Source organism: Littorina saxatilis, linkage group LG13, assembly GCF_037325665.1.
Source record: "Littorina saxatilis isolate snail1 linkage group LG13, US_GU_Lsax_2.0, whole genome shotgun sequence".
Lineage (NCBI taxonomy): Eukaryota > Metazoa > Mollusca > Gastropoda > Littorinimorpha > Littorinidae > Littorina > Littorina saxatilis.
In genome coordinates, this window is record NC_090257.1 from 44069029 (window position 1) to 44087734 (window position 18706).

Below are 18706 nucleotides of genomic sequence, written 5' to 3' on the forward strand. Positions count from 1 at the left end.
TGTTAAGACCCCCCAATTTAACACTTCCTCCTTGTTAAGACCCCGCAATTTAACACTTCCTCCTTGTTAAGACCCCCCAATTTAACACTTCCCCCTTGTTAAGACCCCCCAATTTAACACTTCCCCCTTGTTAAGACCCCCCAATTTAACACTTCCCCCTTGTTAAGACCCCCCAATTTAACACTTCCTCCTTGTTAAGACCCCCCAATTTAACACTTCCTCCTTGTTAAGACCCCGCAATTTAACACTTCCTCCTTGTTAAGACCCCCCAATTTAACACTTCCCCCTTGTTAAGACCCCCCAATTTAACACTTCCCCCTTGTTAAGACCCCCCAATTTAACACTTCCCCCTTGTTAAGACCCCCCAATTTAACACTTCCTCCTTGTTAAGACCCCCCAATTTAACACTTCCTCCTTGTTAAGACCCCGCAATTTAACACTTCCTCCTTGTTAAGACCCCCCAATTTAACACTTCCCCCTTGTTAAGACCCCCCAATTTAACACTTCCCCCTTGTTAAGACCCCCCAATTTAACACTTCCCCCTTGTTAAGACCCCCCAATTTAACACTTCCTCCTTGTTAAGACCCCCCAATTTAACACTTCCTCCTTGTTAAGACCCCGCAATTTAACACTTCCTCCTTGTTAAGACCCCCCAATTTAACACTTCCTCCTTGTTAAGACCCCCCAATTTAACACTTCCCCCTTGTTAAGACCCCCCAATTTAACACTTCCCCCTTGTTAAGACCCCCCAATTTAACACTTCCTCCTTTTTAAGACCCCCCAATTTAACACTTCCCTCTTGTTAAGACCCCCAATTTAACACTTCCTCCTTTTTAAGACCCCACAATTTAACACTTCCTCCTTGTTAAGACCCCCCAATTTAACACTTCCTCCTTGTTAAGACCCCCCAATTTAACACTTCCCCCTTGTTAAGACCCCCAATTTAACACTTCCTCCTTGTTAAGACCCCCCAATTTAACACTTCCCCCTTGTTAAGACCCCCAATTTAACACTTCCCCCTTGTTAAGACCCCCCAATTTAACACTTCCTCCTTGTTAAGACCCCCCAATTTAACACTTCCTCCTTGTTAAGACCCCCCAATTTAACACTTCCTCCTTGTTAAGACCCCCCAATTTAACACTTCCTCCTTTTTAAGACCCCCCAATTTAACACTTCCTCCTTTTTAAGACCCCCCAATTTAACACTTCCTCCTTTTTAAGACCCCCCAATTTAACACTTCCTCCTTTTTAAGACCCCCAATTTAACACTTCCTCCTTGTTAAGACCCCTCAATTTAACACTTCCTCCTTGTTAAGACCCCCCAATTTAACACTTCCTCCTTGTTAAGACCCCCAATTTAACACTTCCTCCTTGTTAAGACCCCGCAATTTAACACTTCCTCCTTGTTAAGACCCCCCAATTTAACACTTCCTCCTTTTTAAGACCCCCCAATTTAACACTTCCTCCTTGTTAAGACCCCCAATTTAACATTTCCTCCTTGTTAAGACCCCCCAATTTAACACTTCCTCCTTTTTAAGACCCCCAATTTAACACTTCCTCCTTGTTAAGACCCCCCAATTTAACACTTCCTCCCTGTTAAGACCCCCCAATTTAACACTTCTTCCTTGTTAAGACCCCCCAATTTAACACTTCCTCCTTTTTAAGACCCCCAATTTAACACTTCCCCCTTGTTAAGACCCCCTAATTTAACACTTCCTCCTTTTTAAGACCCCCAATTTAACACTTCCTCCTTTTTAAGACCCCACAATTTAACACTTCCTCCTTTTTAAGACCCCCCAATTTAACACTTCCTCCTTTTTAAGACCCCCCAATTTAACACTTCCTCCTTGTTAAGACCCCCAATTTAACACTTCCTCCTTTTTAAGACCCCCCAATTTAACACTTCCTCCTTTTTAAGACCCCCCAATTTAACACTTCCCCCTTTTTAAGACCTTGCTTTTTCACATTGTCTGTTGAAAGCTGTGCACATTAACCTCCCAACATTAACTGATTCCATCAAGATAAGTTTTGTGTGAATATTAGTTTGTCTGTTCACTTAAAAGACTGTTGGGTCGATATATTTGTGATTGTAACATCATTTTGTCAATAACAACGTTTCAACAACTTACCTTTCTTGTTTTTACATTTAGTCAAGTTTTGACTAAATATTTTAACGTAGAGGGGGGAATCGAGACGAGGGTGTGGTGTATGTGTTGCGTGTGTAGAGCGATTGAGAGTAAAGTACTGGACCGATCTTTATGAAATTTGACATGAGAGTTCCGGGGTATGACATCCCCGGACGTTTTTTTCATTTTTTCGATAAATGTCTTTGATGACGTCATATCCGGCTTTTTGTAAAAGTTGAGGCGGCACTGTCACACCCTCATTTTTCAATCAAATTGATTGAAATTTTGGCCAAGCAATCTTTGACGAAGGCCGGGGTTTGGTATTGCATTTCAGCTTGGTGGCTTAAAAATTAATTAATGACTTTGGTCATTAAAAATCTGAAAATTGTAATTAAAATTATTTTTTTATAAAACGATCCAAATTTACATTCAACTTATTCTTCATCATTTTCTGATTCCCAAAACATATAAATATGTTATATTCGGATTAAAAACAAGGTCTGAAAATTAAACATATAAAAATTATTATCAAAATCAAATTTCCGAAATCGATCTAAAAACACTTTCATCTTATTCCTTGTCGGTTCCTGATTCCAAAAACATATAGATATAATATGTTTGGATTAAAAACACGCTCAGAAAGTTAAAACGAACAGAGGTACAGAAAAGCGTGCTATCCTTCTCAGCGCAACTACTACCCCACTCTTCTTGTCAATTTCACTGCCTTTGTCACGAGCGGTGGACTGACGATGCTACGAGTATACGGTCTTGCTGAAAAATTGCATTGCGTTCAGTTTCATTCTGTGAGTTCGACAGCTTGACTAAATGTTGTTTTTTGTCACCTGTCACTACTCTGTGTTCCCTACCTGTCACCACTCTGTGTTGCCTACCTGTCACTACTCTGTGTTCCCTACCTGTCACTACCATGTGTTCCCTACCTGTCACTATATTCCCTACCTGTCACTATGTTCCCTACCTGTCACTATGTTCCCTACCTGTCACTATGTTCCCTACCTGTCACTACCATGTGTTCCCTACCTGTCACTACTCTGTGTTCCCTACCTGTCACTACCATGTGTTCCCTACCTGTCACTATGTTCCCTACCTGTCACTACCATGCTTTCTCTACCTGTCACTATGTTCCCTACCTGTCACTACCATGTGTTCCCTACCTGTCACTATGTTCCCTACCTGTCACTACCATGTGTTCCCTACCTGTCACTACCATGTGTTCCCTACCTGTCACTATGTTCCCTACCTGTCACTACCATGTGTTCCCTACCTGTCACTATGTTCCCTACCTGTCACTACCATGTGTTCCCTACCTGTCACTACCATGTGTTCCCTACCTGTCACTACCATGTGTTCCCTACCTGTCACTACCATGTGTTCCCTACCTGTCACTACTCTGTGTTCCCTACCTGTCACTACTCTGTGTTCCCTACCTGTCACTACTCTGTGTTCCCTACCTGTCACTACCATGCTTTCCCTACCTGTCACTACTCTGTGTTCCCTACCTGTCACTATGTTCCCTACCTGTCACTACCATGTGTTCCCTACCTGTCACTACTCTGTGTTCCCTACCTGTCACTACCATGCTTTCCCTACCTGTCACTACTCTGTGTTCCCTACCTGTCACTATGTTCCCTACCTGTCACTACCATGTGTTCCCTACCTGTCACTATGTTCCCTACCTGTCACTACCATGTGTTCCCTACCTGTCACTATGTTCCCTACCTGTCACTACCATGTGTTCCCTACCTGTCACTACCATGCTTTCCCTACCTGTCACTACCATGTGTTCCCTACCTGTCACTACTCTGTGTTCCCTACCTGTCACTATGTTCCCTACCTGTCACTATGTTCCCTACCTGTCACTACCATGTGTTCCCTACCTGTCACTACCATGTGTTCCCTACCTGTCACTACCATGCATTCCCTACCTGTCACTACCATGTGTTCCCTACCTGTCACTACCATGCATTCCCTACCTGTCACTACCATGTGTTCCCTACCTGTCACTACCATGTGTTCCCTACCTGTCACTACCATGCTTTCCCTACCTGTCACTACCATGTGTTCCCTACCTGTCACTACTCTGTGTTCCCTACCTGTCACTACCATGCTTTCCCTACCTGTCACTACCATGTGTTCCCTACCTGTCACTACTCTGTGTTCCCTACCTGTCACTACCATGCTTTCCCTACCTGTCACTACTCTGTGTTCCCTACCTGTCACTACCATGCTTTCCCTACCTGTCACTACCATGTGTTCCCTACCTGTCACTACCATGCTTTAGCTACCTGTCACAACCATGTGTTCCCTACCTGTCACTACTCTGTGTTCCCTACCTGTCACTACCATGTGTTCCCTACCTGTCACTACTCTGTGTTCCCTACCTGTCACTACCATGTGTTCCCTACCTGTCACTACTCTGTGTTCCCTACCTGTCACTATGTTCCCTACCTGTCACTATGTTCCCTACCTGTCACTACCATGTGTTCCCTACCTGTCACTACCATGCATTCCCTACCTGTCACTACCATGTGTTCCCTACCTGTCACTACCATGCTTTCCCTACCTGTCACTACCATGTGTTCCCTACCTGTCACTACCATGTGTTCCCTACCTGTCACTACTCTGTGTTCCCTACCTGTCACTACCATGCTTTCCCTACCTGTCACTACCATGTGTTCCCTACCTGTCACTACTCTGTGTTCCCTACCTGTCACTACCATGTGTTCCCTACCTGTCACTACCATGTGTTCCCTACCTGTCACTACCATGTGTTCCCTACCTGTCACTACCATGTGTTCCCTACCTGTCACTACCATGCATTCCCTACCTGTCACTACCATGTGTTCCCTACCTGTCACTACCATGCATTCCCTACCTGTCACTACCATGTGTTCCCTACCTGTCACTACCATGCTTTCCCTACCTGTAACTACCATGCTTTCCCTACCTGTCACTACCATGTGTTCCCTACCTGTCACTACCATGCTTTCCCTACCTGTCACTACCATGTGTTCCCTACCTGTCACTACTCTGTGTTCCCTACCTGTCACTACCATGTGTTCCCTACCTGTCACTACCATGTGTTCCCTACCTGTCACTACCATGTGTTCCCTACCTGTCACTACCATGCATTCCCTACCTGTCACTACTCTGTGTTCCCTACCTGTCACTACTCTGTGTTCCCTACCTGTCACTACCATGTGTTCCCTACCTGTCACTACTCTGTGTTCCCTACCTGTCACTACCATGTGTTCCCTACCTGTCACTACCATGTGTTCCCTACCTGTCACTATGTTCCCTACCTGTCACTACCATGTGTTCCCTACCTGTCACTACCATGCATTCCCTACCTGTCACTACCATGTGTTCCCTACCTGTCACTACCATGCATTCCCTACCTGTCACTACCATGTGTTCCCTACCTGTCACTACCATGCATTCCCTACCTGTCACTACCATGTGTTCCCTACCTGTCACTACCATGTGTTCCCTACCTGTCACTACCATGTGTTCCCTACCTGTCACTACCATGTGTTCCCTACCTGTCACTACCATGCTTTCCCTACCTGTCACTACCATGTGTTCCCTACCTGTCACTACCATGCTTTCCCTACCTGTCACTACCATGCATTCCCTACCTGTCACTACCATGTGTTCCCTACCTGTCACTACCATGCTTTCCCTACCTGTCACTACCATGCATTCCCTACCTGTCACTACCATGTGTTCCCTACCTGTCACTACCATGCATTCCCTACCTGTCACTACCATGCTTTCCCTACCTGTCACTACTCTGTGTTCCCTACCTGTCACTACCATGCTTTCCCTACCTGTCACTACCATGTGTTCCCTACCTGTCACTACCATGCTTTCCCTACCTGTCACTACCATGTGTTCCCTACCTGTCACTACCATGCTTTCCCTACCTGTCACTACCATGTGTTCCCTACCTGTCACTACTCTGCGTTCCCTACCTGTCACTATGTTCCCTACCTGTCACTATGTTCCCTACCTGTCACTACCATGCTTTCCCTACCTGTCACTACCATGTGTTCCCTACCTGTCACTACTCTGTGTTCCCTACCTGTCACTACCATGTGTTCCCTACCTGTCACTACTCTGTGTTCCCTACCTGTCACTATGTTCCCTACCTGTCACTATGTTCCCTACCTGTCACTACCATGTGTTCCCTACCTGTCACTACCATGCATTCCCTACCTGTCACTACCATGTGTTCCCTACCTGTCACTACCATGCTTTCCCTACCTGTCACTACCATGTGTTCCCTACCTGTCACTACTCTGTGTTCCCTACCTGTCACTACCATGTGTTCCCTACCTGTCACTACCATGTGTTCCCTACCTGTCACTACTCTGTGTTCCCTACCTGTCACTACCATGTGTTCCCTACCTGTCACTACCATGTGTTCCCTACCTGTCACTACCATGTGTTCCCTACCTGTCACTACTCTGTGTTCCCTACCTGTCACTACCATGTGTTCCCTACCTGTCACTACCATGTGTTCCCTACCTGTCACTACCATGTGTTCCCTACCTGTCACTACCATGCTTTCCCTACCTGTCACTACCATGTGTTCCCTACCTGTCACTACTCTGTGTTCCCTACCTGTCACTACCATGTGTTCCCTACCTGTCACTACTCTGCGTTCCCTACCTGTCACTATGTTCCCTACCTGTCACTATGTTCCCTACCTGTCACTACCATGCTTTCCCTACCTGTCACTACCATGTGTTCCCTACCTGTCACTACTCTGTGTTCCCTACCTGTCACTACCATGTGTTCCCTACCTGTCACTACTCTGTGTTCCCTACCTGTCACTATGTTCCCTACCTGTCACTATGTTCCCTACCTGTCACTACCATGTGTTCCCTACCTGTCACTACCATGCATTCCCTACCTGTCACTACCATGTGTTCCCTACCTGTCACTACCATGCTTTCCCTACCTGTCACTACCATGTGTTCCCTACCTGTCACTACCATGTGTTCCCTACCTGTCACTACTCTGTGTTCCCTACCTGTCACTACCATGTGTTCCCTACCTGTCACTACCATGCTTTCCCTACCTGTCACTACCATGTGTTCCCTACCTGTCACTACCATGCATTCCCTACCTGTCACTACCATGTGTTCCCTACCTGTCACTACCATGTGTTCCCTACCTGTCACTACCATGCTTTCCCTACCTGTCACTACCATGTGTTCCCTACCTGTCACTACTCTGTGTTCCCTACCTGTCACTACCATGCTTTCCCTACCTGTCACTACCATGTGTTCCCTACCTGTCACTACTCTGTGTTCCCTACCTGTCACTACCATGTGTTCCCTACCTGTCACTACCATGTGTTCCCTACCTGTCACTACCATGTGTTCCCTACCTGTCACTACCATGTGTTCCCTACCTGTCACTACCATGCATTCCCTACCTGTCACTACCATGTGTTCCCTACCTGTCACTACCATGCATTCCCTACCTGTCACTACCATGTGTTCCCTACCTGTCACTACCATGCTTTCCCTACCTGTCACTACCATGTGTTCCCTACCTGTCACTACTCTGTGTTCCCTACCTGTCACTACCATGTGTTCCCTACCTGTCACTACCATGTGTTCCCTACCTGTCACTACCATGTGTTCCCTACCTGTCACTACCATGCATTCCCTACCTGTCACTACTCTGTGTTCCCTACCTGTCACTACTCTGTGTTCCCTACCTGTCACTACCATGTGTTCCCTACCTGTCACTACTCTGTGTTCCCTACCTGTCACTACCATGTGTTCCCTACCTGTCACTACCATGCATTCCCTACCTGTCACTACTCTGTGTTCCCTACCTGTCACTACTCTGTGTTCCCTACCTGTCACTACCATGTGTTCCCTACCTGTCACTACTCTGTGTTCCCTACCTGTCACTACCATGTGTTCCCTACCTGTCACTACCATGATTGTGTTCCCTACCTGTCACTATGTTCCCTACCTGTCACTACCATGTGTTCCCTACCTGTCACTACCATGCATTCCCTACCTGTCACTACCATGTGTTCCCTACCTGTCACTACCATGTGTTCCCTACCTGTCACTATGTTCCCTACCTGTCACTATGTTCCCTACCTGTCACTATGTTCCCTACCTGTCACTACCATGTGTTCCCTACCTGTCACTACCATGATTGTGTTCCCTACCTGTCACTACCATGCATTCCCTACCTGTCACTACCATGTGTTCCCTACCTGTCACTACCATGCATTCCCTACCTGTCACTACCATGTGTTCCCTACCTGTCACTACCATGTGTTCCCTACCTGTCACTACCATGCTTTCCCTACCTGTCACTACCATGTGTTCCCTACCTGTCACTACCATGTGTTCCCTACCTGTCACTATGTTCCCTACCTGTCACTACTCTGTGTTCCCTACCTGTCACTACCATGCTTTCCCTACCTGTCACTACCATGTGTTCCCTACCTGTCACTACCATGTGTTCCCTACCTGTCACTACCATGCATTCCCTACCTGTCACTACCATGCTTTCCCTACCTGTCACTACCATGTGTTCCCTACCTGTCACTACTCTGTGTTCCCTACCTGTCACTACCATGCTTTCCCTACCTGTCACTACCATGTGTTCCCTACCTGTCACTACCATGCTTTCCCTACCTGTCACTACCATGTGTTCCCTACCTGTCACTACTCTGTGTTCCCTACCTGTCACTACCATGTGTTCCCTACCTGTCACTACTCTGTGTTCCCTACCTGTCACTATGTTCCCTACCTGTCACTATGTTCCCTACCTGTCACTACCATGTGTTCCCTACCTGTCACTACCATGCATTCCCTACCTGTCACTACCATGTGTTCCCTACCTGTCACTACCATGTGTTCCCTACCTGTCACTACCATGCTTTCCCTACCTGTCACTACCATGTGTTCCCTACCTGTCACTACTCTGTGTTCCCTACCTGTCACTACCATGTGTTCCCTACCTGTCACTACCATGTGTTCCCTACCTGTCACTACCATGTGTTCCCTACCTGTCACTACCATGTGTTCCCTACCTGTCACTACCATGCATTCCCTACCTGTCACTACCATGTGTTCCCTACCTGTCACTACCATGCATTCCCTACCTGTCACTACCATGTGTTCCCTACCTGTCACTACCATGCTTTCCCTACCTGTCACTACCATGTGTTCCCTACCTGTCACTACTCTGTGTTCCCTACCTGTCACTACCATGTGTTCCCTACCTGTCACTACCATGTGTTCCCTACCTGTCACTACCATGTGTTCCCTGCCTGTCACTACCATGCATTCCCTACCTGTCACTACTCTGTGTTCCCTACCTGTCACTACTCTGTGTTCCCTACCTGTCACTACCATGTGTTCCCTACCTGTCACTACTCTGTGTTCCCTACCTGTCACTACCATGTGTTCCCTACCTGTCACTACCATGTGTTCCCTACCTGTCACTACTCTGTGTTCCCTACCTGTCACTACCATGTGTTCCCTACCTGTCACTACCATGTGTTCCCTACCTGTCACTATGTTCCCTACCTGTCACTACCATGTGTTCCCTACCTGTCACTACCATGCATTCCCTACCTGTCACTACCATGTGTTCCCTACCTGTCACTACCATGCATTCCCTACCTGTCACTACCATGTGTTCCCTACCTGTCACTACCATGCATTCCCTACCTGTCACTACCATGTGTTCCCTACCTGTCACTACCATGTGTTCCCTACCTGTCACTACCATGTGTTCCCTACCTGTCACTACTCTGTGTTCCCTACCTGTCACTACTCTGTGTTCCCTACCTGTCACTACCATGCTTTCCCTACCTGTCACTACCATGCATTCCCTACCTGTCACTACCATGTGTTCCCTACCTGTCACTACCATGCATTCCCTACCTGTCACTACCATGTGTTCCCTACCTGTCACTACCATGTGTTCCCTACCTGTCACTACCATGTGTTCCCTACCTGTCACTACTCTGTGTTCCCTACCTGTCACTACTCTGTGTTCCCTACCTGTCACTACCATGCTTTCCCTACCTGTCACTACCATGCATTCCCTACCTGTCACTACCATGTGTTCCCTACCTGTCACTACCATGCATTCCCTACCTGTCACTACCATGTGTTCCCTACCTGTCACTACCATGTGTTCCCTACCTGTCACTACCATGCTTTCCCTACCTGTCACTACCATGTGTTCCCTACCTGTCACTACTCTGTGTTCCCTACCTGTCACTACCATGCTTTCCCTACCTGTCACTACCATGTGTTCCCTACCTGTCACTACTCTGTGTTCCCTACCTGTCACTACCATGCTTTCCCTACCTGTCACTACTCTGTGTTCCCTACCTGTCACTACCATGCTTTCCCTACCTGTCACTACCATGTGTTCCCTACCTGTCACTACCATGCTTTCCCTACCTGTCACTACCATGTGTTCCCTACCTGTCACTACTCTGTGTTCCCTACCTGTCACTACCATGTGTTCCCTACCTGTCACTACTCTGTGTTCCCTACCTGTCACTACCATGTGTTCCCTACCTGTCACTACTCTGTGTTCCCTACCTGTCACTATGTTCCCTACCTGTCACTATGTTCCCTACCTGTCACTACCATGTGTTCCCTACCTGTCACTACCATGCATTCCCTACCTGTCACTACCATGTGTTCCCTACCTGTCACTACCATGCTTTCCCTACCTGTCACTACCATGTGTTCCCTACCTGTCACTACCATGTGTTCCCTACCTGTCACTACTCTGTGTTCCCTACCTGTCACTACCATGCTTTCCCTACCTGTCACTACCATGTGTTCCCTACCTGTCACTACTCTGTGTTCCCTACCTGTCACTACCATGTGTTCCCTACCTGTCACTACTCTGTGTTCCCTACCTGTCACTACCATGTGTTCCCTACCTGTCACTACCATGCATTCCCTACCTGTCACTACTCTGTGTTCCCTACCTGTCACTACTCTGTGTTCCCTACCTGTCACTACCATGTGTTCCCTACCTGTCACTACTCTGTGTTCCCTACCTGTCACTACCATGTGTTCCCTACCTGTCACTACCATGTGTTCCCTACCTGTCACTATGTTCCCTACCTGTCACTACCATGTGTTCCCTACCTGTCACTACCATGCATTCCCTACCTGTCACTACCATGTGTTCCCTACCTGTCACTACCATGCATTCCCTACCTGTCACTACCATGTGTTCCCTACCTGTCACTACCATGCATTCCCTACCTGTCACTACCATGTGTTCCCTACCTGTCACTACCATGTGTTCCCTACCTGTCACTACCATGTGTTCCCTACCTGTCACTACCATGTGTTCCCTACCTGTCACTACCATGCTTTCCCTACCTGTCACTACCATGTGTTCCCTACCTGTCACTACCATGCTTTCCCTACCTGTCACTACCATGCATTCCCTACCTGTCACTACCATGTGTTCCCTACCTGTCACTACCATGCTTTCCCTACCTGTCACTACCATGCATTCCCTACCTGTCACTACCATGTGTTCCCTACCTGTCACTACCATGCATTCCCTACCTGTCACTACCATGCTTTCCCTACCTGTCACTACTCTGTGTTCCCTACCTGTCACTACCATGCTTTCCCTACCTGTCACTACCATGTGTTCCCTACCTGTCACTACCATGCTTTCCCTACCTGTCACTACCATGTGTTCCCTACCTGTCACTACCATGCTTTCCCTACCTGTCACTACCATGTGTTCCCTACCTGTCACTACTCTGCGTTCCCTACCTGTCACTATGTTCCCTACCTGTCACTATGTTCCCTACCTGTCACTACCATGCTTTCCCTACCTGTCACTACCATGTGTTCCCTACCTGTCACTACTCTGTGTTCCCTACCTGTCACTACCATGTGTTCCCTACCTGTCACTACTCTGTGTTCCCTACCTGTCACTATGTTCCCTACCTGTCACTATGTTCCCTACCTGTCACTACCATGTGTTCCCTACCTGTCACTACCATGCATTCCCTACCTGTCACTACCATGTGTTCCCTACCTGTCACTACCATGCTTTCCCTACCTGTCACTACCATGTGTTCCCTACCTGTCACTACTCTGTGTTCCCTACCTGTCACTACCATGTGTTCCCTACCTGTCACTACCATGTGTTCCCTACCTGTCACTACTCTGTGTTCCCTACCTGTCACTACCATGTGTTCCCTACCTGTCACTACCATGTGTTCCCTACCTGTCACTACCATGTGTTCCCTACCTGTCACTACTCTGTGTTCCCTACCTGTCACTACCATGTGTTCCCTACCTGTCACTACCATGTGTTCCCTACCTGTCACTACCATGTGTTCCCTACCTGTCACTACCATGCTTTCCCTACCTGTCACTACCATGTGTTCCCTACCTGTCACTACTCTGTGTTCCCTACCTGTCACTACCATGTGTTCCCTACCTGTCACTACTCTGCGTTCCCTACCTGTCACTATGTTCCCTACCTGTCACTATGTTCCCTACCTGTCACTACCATGCTTTCCCTACCTGTCACTACCATGTGTTCCCTACCTGTCACTACTCTGTGTTCCCTACCTGTCACTACCATGTGTTCCCTACCTGTCACTACTCTGTGTTCCCTACCTGTCACTATGTTCCCTACCTGTCACTATGTTCCCTACCTGTCACTACCATGTGTTCCCTACCTGTCACTACCATGCATTCCCTACCTGTCACTACCATGTGTTCCCTACCTGTCACTACCATGCTTTCCCTACCTGTCACTACCATGTGTTCCCTACCTGTCACTACCATGTGTTCCCTACCTGTCACTACTCTGTGTTCCCTACCTGTCACTACCATGTGTTCCCTACCTGTCACTACCATGCTTTCCCTACCTGTCACTACCATGTGTTCCCTACCTGTCACTACCATGCATTCCCTACCTGTCACTACCATGTGTTCCCTACCTGTCACTACCATGTGTTCCCTACCTGTCACTACCATGCTTTCCCTACCTGTCACTACCATGTGTTCCCTACCTGTCACTACTCTGTGTTCCCTACCTGTCACTACCATGCTTTCCCTACCTGTCACTACCATGTGTTCCCTACCTGTCACTACTCTGTGTTCCCTACCTGTCACTACCATGTGTTCCCTACCTGTCACTACCATGTGTTCCCTACCTGTCACTACCATGTGTTCCCTACCTGTCACTACCATGTGTTCCCTACCTGTCACTACCATGCATTCCCTACCTGTCACTACCATGTGTTCCCTACCTGTCACTACCATGCATTCCCTACCTGTCACTACCATGTGTTCCCTACCTGTCACTACCATGCTTTCCCTACCTGTCACTACCATGTGTTCCCTACCTGTCACTACTCTGTGTTCCCTACCTGTCACTACCATGTGTTCCCTACCTGTCACTACCATGTGTTCCCTACCTGTCACTACCATGTGTTCCCTACCTGTCACTACCATGCATTCCCTACCTGTCACTACTCTGTGTTCCCTACCTGTCACTACTCTGTGTTCCCTACCTGTCACTACCATGTGTTCCCTACCTGTCACTACTCTGTGTTCCCTACCTGTCACTACCATGTGTTCCCTACCTGTCACTACCATGCATTCCCTACCTGTCACTACTCTGTGTTCCCTACCTGTCACTACTCTGTGTTCCCTACCTGTCACTACCATGTGTTCCCTACCTGTCACTACTCTGTGTTCCCTACCTGTCACTACCATGTGTTCCCTACCTGTCACTACCATGTGTTCCCTACCTGTCACTATGTTCCCTACCTGTCACTACCATGTGTTCCCTACCTGTCACTACCATGCATTCCCTACCTGTCACTACCATGTGTTCCCTACCTGTCACTACCATGTGTTCCCTACCTGTCACTACTCTGTGTTCCCTACCTGTCACTATGTTCCCTACCTGTCACTATGTTCCCTACCTGTCACTACCATGTGTTCCCTACCTGTCACTACCATGTGTTCCCTACCTGTCACTACCATGCATTCCCTACCTGTCACTACCATGTGTTCCCTACCTGTCACTACCATGCATTCCCTACCTGTCACTACCATGTGTTCCCTACCTGTCACTACCATGTGTTCCCTACCTGTCACTACCATGCTTTCCCTACCTGTCACTACCATGTGTTCCCTACCTGTCACTACCATGTGTTCCCTACCTGTCACTATGTTCCCTACCTGTCACTACTCTGTGTTCCCTACCTGTCACTACCATGCTTTCCCTACCTGTCACTACCATGTGTTCCCTACCTGTCACTACCATGTGTTCCCTACCTGTCACTACCATGCATTCCCTACCTGTCACTACCATGCTTTCCCTACCTGTCACTACCATGTGTTCCCTACCTGTCACTACTCTGTGTTCCCTACCTGTCACTACCATGCTTTCCCTACCTGTCACTACCATGTGTTCCCTACCTGTCACTACCATGCTTTCCCTACCTGTCACTACCATGTGTTCCCTACCTGTCACTACTCTGTGTTCCCTACCTGTCACTACCATGTGTTCCCTACCTGTCACTACTCTGTGTTCCCTACCTGTCACTATGTTCCCTACCTGTCACTATGTTCCCTACCTGTCACTACCATGTGTTCCCTACCTGTCACTACCATGCATTCCCTACCTGTCACTACCATGTGTTCCCTACCTGTCACTACCATGTGTTCCCTACCTGTCACTACCATGCTTTCCCTACCTGTCACTACCATGTGTTCCCTACCTGTCACTACTCTGTGTTCCCTACCTGTCACTACCATGTGTTCCCTACCTGTCACTACCATGTGTTCCCTACCTGTCACTACCATGTGTTCCCTACCTGTCACTACCATGTGTTCCCTACCTGTCACTACCATGCATTCCCTACCTGTCACTACCATGTGTTCCCTACCTGTCACTACCATGCATTCCCTACCTGTCACTACCATGTGTTCCCTACCTGTCACTACCATGCTTTCCCTACCTGTCACTACCATGTGTTCCCTACCTGTCACTACTCTGTGTTCCCTACCTGTCACTACCATGTGTTCCCTACCTGTCACTACCATGTGTTCCCTACCTGTCACTACCATGTGTTCCCTGCCTGTCACTACCATGCATTCCCTACCTGTCACTACTCTGTGTTCCCTACCTGTCACTACTCTGTGTTCCCTACCTGTCACTACCATGTGTTCCCTACCTGTCACTACTCTGTGTTCCCTACCTGTCACTACCATGTGTTCCCTACCTGTCACTACCATGTGTTCCCTACCTGTCACTACTCTGTGTTCCCTACCTGTCACTACCATGTGTTCCCTACCTGTCACTACCATGATTGTGTTCCCTACCTGTCACTATGTTCCCTACCTGTCACTACCATGTGTTCCCTACCTGTCACTACCATGCATTCCCTACCTGTCACTACCATGTGTTCCCTACCTGTCACTACCATGCATTCCCTACCTGTCACTACCATGTGTTCCCTACCTGTCACTACCATGCATTCCCTACCTGTCACTACCATGTGTTCCCTACCTGTCACTACCATGTGTTCCCTACCTGTCACTACCATGTGTTCCCTACCTGTCACTACTCTGTGTTCCCTACCTGTCACTACTCTGTGTTCCCTACCTGTCACTACCATGCTTTCCCTACCTGTCACTACCATGCATTCCCTACCTGTCACTACCATGTGTTCCCTACCTGTCACTACCATGCATTCCCTACCTGTCACTACCATGTGTTCCCTACCTGTCACTACCATGTGTTCCCTACCTGTCACTACCATGTGTTCCCTACCTGTCACTACTCTGTGTTCCCTACCTGTCACTACTCTGTGTTCCCTACCTGTCACTACCATGCTTTCCCTACCTGTCACTACCATGCATTCCCTACCTGTCACTACCATGTGTTCCCTACCTGTCACTACCATGTGTTCCCTACCTGTCACTACCATGTGTTCCCTACCTGTCACTACCATGTGTTCCCTACCTGTCACTACCATGTGTTCCCTACCTGTCACTACTCTGTGTTCCCTACCTGTCACTACCATGTGTTCCCTACCTGTCACTACCATGTGTTCCCTACCTGTCACTACCATGCTTTCCCTACCTGTCACTACCATGTGTTCCCTACCTGTCACTACCATGCATTCCCTACCTGTCACTACCATGTGTTCCCTACCTGTCACTACCATGCATTCCCTACCTGTCACTACCATGTGTTCCCTACCTGTCACTACCATGCATTCCCTACCTGTCACTACCATGCTTTCCCTACCTGTCACTACTCTGTGTTCCCTACCTGTCACTACCATGCTTTCCCTACCTGTCACTACCATGTGTTCCCTACCTGTCACTACCATGCTTTCCCTACCTGTCACTACCATGTGTTCCCTACCTGTCACTACTCTGCGTTCCCTACCTGTCACTATGTTCCCTACCTGTCACTATGTTCCCTACCTGTCACTACCATGCTTTCCCTACCTGTCACTACCATGTGTTCCCTACCTGTCACTACTCTGTGTTCCCTACCTGTCACTACCATGTGTTCCCTACCTGTCACTACTCTGTGTTCCCTACCTGTCACTATGTTCCCTACCTGTCACTATGTTCCCTACCTGTCACTACCATGTGTTCCCTACCTGTCACTACCATGCATTCCCTACCTGTCACTACCATGTGTTCCCTACCTGTCACTACCATGCTTTCCCTACCTGTCACTACCATGTGTTCCCTACCTGTCACTACTCTGTGTTCCCTACCTGTCACTACCATGTGTTCCCTACCTGTCACTACCATGTGTTCCCTACCTGTCACTACTCTGTGTTCCCTACCTGTCACTACCATGTGTTCCCTACCTGTCACTACCATGTGTTCCCTACCTGTCACTACCATGTGTTCCCTACCTGTCACTACTCTGTGTTCCCTACCTGTCACTACCATGTGTTCCCTACCTGTCACTACCATGTGTTCCCTACCTGTCACTACCATGTGTTCCCTACCTGTCACTACCATGCTTTCCCTACCTGTCACTACCATGTGTTCCCTACCTGTCACTACTCTGTGTTCCCTACCTGTCACTACCATGTGTTCCCTACCTGTCACTACTCTGCGTTCCCTACCTGTCACTATGTTCCCTACCTGTCACTATGTTCCCTACCTGTCACTACCATGCTTTCCCTACCTGTCACTACCATGTGTTCCCTACCTGTCACTACTCTGTGTTCCCTACCTGTCACTACCATGTGTTCCCTACCTGTCACTACTCTGTGTTCCCTACCTGTCACTATGTTCCCTACCTGTCACTATGTTCCCTACCTGTCACTACCATGTGTTCCCTACCTGTCACTACCATGCATTCCCTACCTGTCACTACCATGTGTTCCCTACCTGTCACTACCATGCTTTCCCTACCTGTCACTACCATGTGTTCCCTACCTGTCACTACTCTGTGTTCCCTACCTGTCACTACCATGTGTTCCCTACCTGTCACTACCATGTGTTCCCTACCTGTCACTACTCTGTGTTCCCTACCTGTCACTACCATGTGTTCCCTACCTGTCACTACTCTGTGTTCCCTACCTGTCACTACCATGTGTTCCCTACCTGTCACTACCATGCTTTCCCTACCTGTCACTACCATGTGTTCCCTACCTGTCACTACCATGCATTCCCTACCTGTCACTACTCTGTGTTCCCTACCTGTCACTACCATGTGTTCCCTACCTGTCACTACCATGTGTTCCCTACCTGTCACTATGTTCCCTACCTGTCACTACCATGTGTTCCCTACCTGTCACTATGTTCCCTACCTGTCACTACCATGTGTTCCCTACCTGTCACTATGTTCCCTACCTGTCACTACCATGTGTTCCCTACCTGTCACTACCATGCTTTCCCTACCTGTCACTACCATGTGTTCCCTACCTGTCACTACCATGCTTTCCCTACCTGTCACTACCATGTGTTCCCTACCTGTCACTACCATGCTTTCCCTACCTGTCACTACCATGTGTTCCCTACCTGTCACTACCATGCATTCCCTACCTGTCACTACCATGTGTTCCCTACCTGTCACTACCATGCATTCCCTACCTGTCACTACCATGTGTTCCCTACCTGTCACTACCATGCATTCCCTACCTGTCACTACCATGCTTTCCCTACCTGTCACTACTCTGTGTTCCCTACCTGTCACTACCATGCTTTCCCTACCTGTCACTACCATGTGTTCCCTACCTGTCACTACCATGCTTTCCCTACCTGTCACTACCATGTGTTCCCTACCTGTCACTACTCTGCGTTCCCTACCTGTCACTATGTTCCCTACCTGTCACTATGTTCCCTACCTGTCACTACCATGCTTTCCCTACCTGTCACTACCATGTGTTCCCTACCTGTCACTACTCTGTGTTCCCTACCTGTCACTACCATGTGTTCCCTACCTGTCACTACTCTGTGTTCCCTACCTGTCACTATGTTCCCTACCTGTCACTATGTTCCCTACCTGTCA

The 18706-nt window shown here is 48.3% G+C and overlaps 1 protein-coding gene across 1 annotated transcript in view; it reads right to left on the reverse strand.

Moving 5' to 3' along the window:
- The window catches only part of LOC138945817 (centrosomal protein of 63 kDa-like), a 95694-nt gene that overhangs the window by 29772 nt on the left and 47216 nt on the right, over nt 1-18706 (reverse strand). The gene's annotated exons all lie outside the window — the stretch shown is intronic.